The sequence below is a fragment of the Pongo pygmaeus genome, chromosome X (assembly GCF_028885625.2).
Source record: "Pongo pygmaeus isolate AG05252 chromosome X, NHGRI_mPonPyg2-v2.0_pri, whole genome shotgun sequence".
Taxonomy (NCBI): domain Eukaryota; kingdom Metazoa; phylum Chordata; class Mammalia; order Primates; family Hominidae; genus Pongo; species Pongo pygmaeus.
The window spans coordinates 87,274,969-87,283,521 of NC_072396.2; positions in this window are offsets into that span (position 1 = coordinate 87,274,969).

An 8,553-nucleotide genomic window follows, 5' to 3' on the forward strand; every position below is an offset into this window, starting at 1 on the left:
ATCTTAGTTATTTCTTGTCTTCTGCCAGCTCTTGGATTTGTTTGCCCCTGCTTCTCTAGTTCTTTTAATTGTGATGTTAGGGTGTCAATTTGAGATCTTTCTAGCTTTCTGATGTGGTCATTTAGTACTATAAATTTCCCTCTTAACACTGCTTTAGTTGTGTCCCAGAGATTCTGGTATGTTGTTTCTTTGTTCTCATTGGTTTCAAAGAACTTCTTGATTTCTGCCTTGATTTTATTATTTACCCAGGAGTCATTCAGGAGCAGGTTGTTCAATTTCCATGTAGTTGTGTAGTTTTGAGTGACTTTCTTAATCCTAAGTTCTAATTTGATTGCACTGTGGTCTGAGAGTCTGTTTGTTATTATTTCAGTTCTTTTGCATTTGCTTTGCTGAGGAGTGTTTTACTTCCAATTATGTGGTTGATTTTAGAATAAGTGTCGTGGCACTGAGAAGAATATATATTCTGTTGATTTGTTTTAGGAGAGTTCTGTAGACGTCTATTAGCACCACTTGATCCAGAGCCGAGTTCACGTCCTGAGTATCCTTGTTAATTTTCTGTCTCATTGATCTGTCTAATATTGATGGGGGATGTAAAATATCCCACTATTATGTGTGGGAGTCTAAGTCCTTGTGTAGTTCTCTAAGAACTTATTTTATAAATCTGGGTACTCCTTTTGATCTTTGTTGGTTTAAAGTCTGTTTTATCAGAGACTAGGATTGCAACCCCTGCCGTTTTTTGTTTTGCACTTGCTTGGTAGGTCTTCCTCCATCCTTTTATTTTGAGCCTATGTGTGTCTCTGCATGTGAGATGGGTTTCCTGAATACAGCACACTGATGGGTCTTGACTCTTTATCCAATTTGCCAGTCTGTGTCTTTTAATTGGAGCATTTAGTCCATTTACATTTAAAGTTAATATTGTTACATGTGAATTTGATCCTGTCATTATGATGTTAGCTGGTTATTTTGCTTGTTAGTTGATGCAGTTTCTTCCTAGCCTCGATGGTCTTTACAATTTGGCATGATTTTGCAGTGGCTGGTACCAGTTGTGCCTTTCCATGTTTAGCGCTTCCTTCAGGAGCTCTTTTAGGGCAGGCCTGGTGGTGACAGAATCTCTCAGCATTTGCTTGTCTGTAAAGTATTTTATTTCTTCTTCACTTATGAAGCTTAGTTTGGCTGGATATGAAATTCTGGGTTGAAAATTCTTTTCTTTAAGAATGTTGAATATTGGCCCCCACTCTCTTCTGGTTTGTAGGGTTTCTGCCGAGAGATCCACTGTTAGTCTGATGGGCTTCCCTTTGATGGTAACCCGACCTTTCTCTCTGGCTGCCCTTAACATTTTTTCCTTCATTTCAACTTTGGTGAATCTGACAATTATGTGTCTTGGAGTTGCTCTTCTCGAGGAGTATCTTTGTGGCGTTCTCTGTATTTCCTGAATCTGAATGTTGGCCTGCCTTGCTAGATTGGGGAAGTTCTCCTGGATAATATCCTGCAGAGTGTTTTCCAACTTGTTTCCATTCTCCCTGTCACTTTCAGGTACACCAATCAGACGTAGATTTGGTCTTTTCACATAGTCCCATATTTCTTGGAGGCTTTGTTCATTTCTTTTTATTCTTTTTTTCTGAACTTCCCTTCTTGCTTCATTTCATTCATTTCATCTTCCGTCACTGATACCCTTTCTTCCAGTTGATCGCATCGGCTCCTGAGGCTTCTGCATTCTTCACGTAGTTCTCGAGCCTTGGCTTTCAGCTCCATCAGCTCCTTTAAGCACTTCTCTGTATTGGTTATTCTAGTTATACATTCGTCTAAATTTTTTTCAAAGTTTTTATCTTCTTTACCTTTGGTTTGAATTTCCTCCTGTAGCTCGGAGTAGTTTGATCATCTGAAGCCTTCTTCTCTCAACTCATCAAAGTCATTCTCTGTCCAGCTTTGTTCCATTGCTGGTGAGGAACTGCTTTCCTTTGAAGGAGCAGAGGCACTCTGCTTTTTAGAGTTTCCAGTTTTTCTGCTCTGTTTTTTCCCCATCTTTGTGGTTTCATCTACTTTTGGTCTTTGATGATGGTGATGTACAGATGGGTTTTTGGTGTGGATGTCCTTTCTGTTTGTTAGTTTTCCTTCTAACAGACAGGACCCTCAGCTGCAGGTCTGTTGGAGTTTGCTAGAGGTCCACTCCAGACCCTGTTTGCTTGGGTAACAGCAGTGGTGGCTGCAGAACAGCGGATTTTCGTGAACCGTGAATGCTGCTGTCTGATGGTTCCTCTGGAAGTTTTGTCTCAGAGGAGTACCCGGCCATGTGAGGTGTCAGTCTGCCCCTACTGGGTGGTGCCTCCCAGTTAGGCTGCTCGGGGGCCAGGGGACAGGGACCCACTTGAGGAGGCAGTCTGCCCGTTCTCAGATCTCCAGCTGCGTGCTGGGAGAACCACTGCTCTCTTCAAAGTTGTCAGACAGGGACATTTAAGTCTGCAGAAGTTACTGCTGTCTTTTTGTTTGTCTGTGCCCTGCCCCGGAGGTGGAGCCTACAGAGGCAGGCAGGCCTCCTTGAGCTGTGGTGGGCTCCACCCAGTTCGAGCTTCCCGGCTGCTTTGTTTACCTAAGCAAGCCTGGGCAATGGTGGGCACTGCTCCCCCAGCCTCGCTGCCACGTTGCAGTTTGATCTCAGACTGCTGTGCTAGCAATCAGCGAGACTCCACGGGCATAGGACCCTCTGAGCCAGGTGCAGGATATAATCTCCTGGTGCACAGTTTTTTAAGCCCGTCAGAAAAGCGTGGTATTAGGGTGGGAGTGACCTGATTTTCCATGTGCCGTCTGTCACCCCTTTCTTTGACTAGGAAGGGGAACTCCCTGACCCCTTGCGCTTCCCGAGTGAGGCAATGCCTCGCTCTGCTTCAGCTCACACATGGTGCACTGCACCCACTGTCCTGCACCCACTGTCTGGCACTCCCTAGTGAGACGAACCCGGTACCTCAGATGGAAATGCAGAAACCACCCGTCTTCTGTGTCGCTCATGCTGGGAGCTGTAGACCGGAGCTGTTCCTATTCGGCCATCTTTGCTGCCTATCTAGTATCAGATCTTCTTGTTAAATGGATCCCTTTACCATTATGTAATGCCTTCTTTGTCTTTTTTGATCTTTGCTGGTTTAAAGTCTGTTTTGTCAGAGACTAGGGTTGCAACTCCTGCTTTTTTTTCCCATTTGCTTGGTAAATTTTCCTGTATCCCTTTATTTTCAGCCTATGTGTGTCTTTGCACATAAGATAGGTCTCCCGAATACAGCACAAAAATGGGTCCTGACTGTTTATCCAACTTGACAGTGTGTGTCTTTTAATTGGGGAATTTAGCCCATTTACATTTAAGGTTAATATCCTCGTGTGTGAATTTGATCCTGTCATCATGATGCTGTCTGGTTATTTTGTACACTAGTTAATGCAGCTTCTTCATAGTGTCATTGGTCCTTGTATTTCAGTGTGTTTTTGCAGGGGCTGGTATCGTTTTTTCCTTTCCATATTTAGTTATTCCTTCAGGAGCTCTTGCAAGGCAGGCCTCGTGGTGATGAAATCCCTCAGCATTTGCTTGTCTGAAACAATTTTACTTCTCCTTCACTTATGAAGCTTAGTTTGGCTGGCTATGAAATTCTGAGTTAAAAATTATTTTATTTAAGAATGTTGAATATTGGCCCCCACTCTCTTCTGGCTTGTAGGGTTTCTGTTGGGAGACCCACTGTTAGTCTGATGGGCTTCCTTTTGTAGGTGACCTGGCCTTTCTCTCTGGCTGCCCTTAACGTTTTTTTCTTCATTTCAATCTTGGAGAATCTGATGATCATGTGTCTTGAGGTTGATCTTCCTGTGGAGTATCTTAATGGTGTTCTCTGTATTTCCTGAATTTGAAAGTTGGCCTGTCTTGCTAGGTTGGGGAAGTTCTCCTGGGTAATATCTTGAATTGTGTTTTCCAACGTGGTTCCATTCTCCTCATCTCTTTCAGGTACTCCAATCAATCATAAGCTCAGTCTTTTTACACAGTCCCATATTTCTCAGAGGTTTTGTTTGTTCCTTTTTATTCTTTTTTCTCTAATCTTTTCTGGATGCCTTATTTCAGCCAGATGGTCTTCAAACTCTGATATCCTTTCTTCCACTTGATTGATGCAGCTATTGATAATCATGTATACTTCACGGACTTCTCGTGCTGTGTTTTTCAGCTCCATCAGGTCATTTACTTCCCTCTCTAAACTGGATATTCTGGTTAGCAGCTCCAGTAACCTTTATCAAGTTTCCTTGCTTATTTGCGTTAGGTTAGAACATGCTCTTTTAGCTCAGCAGAGTTTGTTATTACCCACATTCGCAACTCTACTTCTGTCAATTCTTCTGTCTTATCCTTTGTCTAATGCTGAGAGGCATTATGATCATTTGGAGGAAAAGTGTGTTCAGCATTTTTTCATTGATTCTTTCTCAACTTCGTGAGTTTGTCTAGTTTCAATCTTTGAGGCTGCTGACCCTTGGATGTGGTTTGTGTGGGGACTTTTTTTGTTGATTCTGTTGTTGTTGCTGTCTGTTTGTTTTTCTTTCTATAGGTCCCTCTTCTGTAGGACTGCTGCAGTTTGCTGGGGGTTCACTTCAAGCCCTATTCATCTGGATCACTCCTGCTCCTGGAGATGTCATTCATGGAGACTGGAGAACAGCAAAGATGGGTGCCTGGTCCTTTCTCTGGGATCTCTGACCTCGAGAGGCATCAACTTGATGCCAGTAGGAACTCTTTTGTATAGGGTGTCTGACAACCCTTGTTGGAAGGTCTCACCTTGTTGGGTGGCATAGGGAGCAGGACCTGTTTTATGAAGCACTTTGTCTCTTGGTGGAGGGGGTGTGCTTTGCTGGGGGAAAAACCCACTCTTCTGGGCTGCCCAGATTCCTCAGAAATAGCAAGAGGCATGACTGTCTGCTGGTCCCTGGAGACTGTGGCCACCCTTTCGTCTAGGGGCTCAGGCCCAGGAAGATCAGAGTTCTGTACCTGAGCCCCTGGCTGGAGTTGTTGGAGTTTTTGCAGGGAGGCCCCACCTGGGGGAGGGATGGGTCAGGGTTAGACCTGAAGATGCACTCTGGCCACAGTCTGCCACAGCCAGCGTGTTGGGCTATGGGGGATATCTCTTGGGACCTAGCTGTTCTGTCTCCCTGGCTCCAGCAGAGGAAAAGCATGGCCTGGAGTTATAGAGATGGCTGCCTCCCTTCCCTCACCCTGAAAACTTAGCGTGTTAGGCAGCTATCAGTCCCAGTGCTGGCTGCCGCCCCTCCCCCAAGAAGCTCAAAGACTTAGACGGCAGGCAGCTGTAGCTGTGGTGCTGGTCGTCCTTCCCCCAAGGAACTCAGCATCCTTAAGCAGACTTTAGCTGAGAGGCTGTTGAGAATCTGCGTGGCTTTGTAGTTGGAACCCTAGGCCCCAGTGGCATGGGTTCACAAGTGGAATCTTCCTATCCACGAGTTGCACAGTTCCCTGGAAAAATCTCGACTTCCCAGGCTGAGCGGCATGCTCACTGACCACCTCCCTTGGCTAGGGGATGGGGTCTCCCCTGCCTCGTATGGATCTCAGGTGGGCCACCTCACCACACTGCTCTTCCTTCCTCTCCATGGATCACACCAGCCACCTAGTCAGTTTTGATGAGAGAACCTGGATATCTCAGTTGCCAGTGCAGGATTCACATGCTGTTATGGTTCTTTTCAATGGGAGCTTCTGATCACTTTTGCTTCTAGTCGGCCATCTTGGCCCTGCCCCAAAGTTGTTATTAATGTCCCCACTTTCATTTCTGATTTTAGCATGGGTGTCTTATCTCTTTTCTTCTTTGTCCGGCTCTCTAAAGATTTGCTAATTTTGTCAATCTATCCAACGGACTAACTTTTTTTTTTTTTTAATTTTCTCTACTGTTTCTCTACTATATTTTTTTTTTTAAAAAAAAACTGTACTAATCATTATTTCCTTTCTTTTGCTAGCGTTCTGCTTAGTTTTCTCTTTTTTTTTTTCTAGTTCTTTTAAGTGTAAAGGTAGGTTACTGATTTGAAATTTTTATTCTTTTATGATATGGGTATTTAATCTTATAAATTTTCCTTTTAGCAATGCCTTTGACGCATACCATAAGTTTTGGCATGTTGTATTTTCATTTTCAATCATCTCAAACTGTTTTCTAATTCTCTAGTAATTTCTTATTTGATTCACTGGTTGTGTAAGTGTGTGTGGTTTAATTTTTACATATTTTGAATTTTACAGTTTTTGTTATTTTCTTCTAGTTTCATTCCATTGTGTCACAGATGATACTTGTATGTTATCATATTAGTCAGGGTTCTCCCTGACTCAGTATTAGTCAGAGGGACTGAACTAATAGGATATATATATGAAAGGGAGTTTATTAGGGATAATTGGCTTACATGATCACAAGGTGAGGTCACACAACAGGCCATCTGCAAGCTGGGGAAGAAAGATGCCAGTAGTGGCTCAGTCCGAGTCTAAGAGCCTCAAAGGCAGGGAAACCAACAGTGCAACCTTCAGCCTGTGGTCAAGGCCTGAGATCTCCTGGAAAATCATTGGTGTAAGTCCAAGAGTACAAAGGCCAAAGAATCTGGAGTCTAATGTCCAAGGATAGGAGAAACGGAAGGAAGCATCTAGCACAGGAGAAAGATGAAAGCCAGAAAACTCAGCAAACCAGCTTATCCCACTTTCTTCCACTGCTTTATTCTAACTTTGCTGGCAGCTAATTGGATGGTGCCCACCAACACTGAGGGTAGGTCTTCACCTCTCAGTCCACTGACTCAAATGTCAATCTCCTCTGGCAACACCCTCATAAACACACCCAGAAACAACACTTTACTAGCTATTTAGACATCCTTCAATCCAACCAAGTTGACATTTACTATTAACCATCATGGGTATCAGTTTTTTAAAATTAACTGAAACTTGTTTTGTGTTCTAAGATATGGGCTATTCTGAAAAAAATCCCATGTGCCCTTGAGAAAATATATTCTCCTGTTGTTCAGCAGAGGGTTCTACATGTGCTAGGACTACTTGTTTTATAATGTTGTATAAGTCTTCTAATTTTTATTGATCTTCTATCTAGATATTTCACTCATTATTTAATCTGGTGTTTCAAAGTCTCTACTTATTATTGTAGAATTGTCTATTTTTTCCTTCAAATTTTTTCAGTGTTTACTTTAGATATTTTGGGGCTCTGTTGTTTAATGCAGATATGTTCATAATTGTTACATTTTCTTGATGAGTTGGACAATTTTTCTTTTTACAGATAATGCTCTTCCTTGTCTCTTGTAATGGTTTTTCACTTAAAATCTGTTTTGTTTGCTGTTAATATGGTCACTTCAGTTCTCTTTTGATTACTTTTTATGTGTTTTACTCTTTCACTTTTTAATTTTATTCTCAATATATTTTTTTCTTTTAATCTAAAGTGAGTCTCCTGTAGATAGTATATAGTGAGATCATTTTTTTACAATCCATTCTTTCGAAATTTGTCTTTTGATTGCAGACTTTAACCTATTAACATTAAATGTAAATCACTTTAAAAGTGATTACTGATAAAGGACTTAGGCCTGCCATTTTACTATTTGTTTTCTGTTTGTCTTATATCCTTTTTGTCCTTCATTTTCTTTATTATGAACTTCTTTTGTATTTACTCGATTTTTTTCATAGTGAATAATTTTGATTCCCTTCTCATTTTCTTTGTGTGTGTTTTCTGATATTTTCTTCATGCTTAACCTGGAGATTACATTTAACATCCTAAATTTATAACAATCTAGTTTGAAATACTACCAACTTAAGTTCAATAGCATGCAAAAACTCTACTCTCATACAGCTCCATCTCCACCTTTTTTATGTTGGTGTTCTCACAAAATACATCTTTATACATGGTACAATGCAATCAAATAGAATAGAATAGCAAAACATTAGAATTCAAAGAGCCATGAGTAATTTTCCAGGAACATTCATTTTGCACACTTCCTATTACTGAAAAGGTGACCACGTGATTTCAGCCCTAGGGGTTTCTTTGTTCTGAACATAATACTAGAAATTTAATAGGAATAAGAATAATATTAATAATAGGAATGAAAAGCACTGTTTAGGAGGGTCCAAAATGCAAACTGAAATTGGTCACCATGAGGCAGTATAGTAAAGTAATTAGTAAAGTAGACCCTGGACTCAGAATAAATCTAGCTACATCATTAGCCACATGATTTTGTTTATGTTCATTTACCTATTTATACTTCATTTTTCTTATCTTAAAATAAAGATAATAGAACCTGCCTCAAGGGTTGGCATTATAACTTATATAAGTCATGTAAATTGTCTATAACAGTGCCTGGCACATGGTTAGAACTCAATAAAACTAATTATTCTTGGGAGGGATAGCATTAGGAGGTATATCTAATGTAAAGGACGAGTTTATGGGTGCAGCACACCAACATGGCACATGTATACATATGTAACAAACCTGCACGTTGTGCACATGTATCCTAGAACTTAAAGTATAATAATAAAAAAGCTAATTATTCTTATTATTAACCCTCAAATCTTGT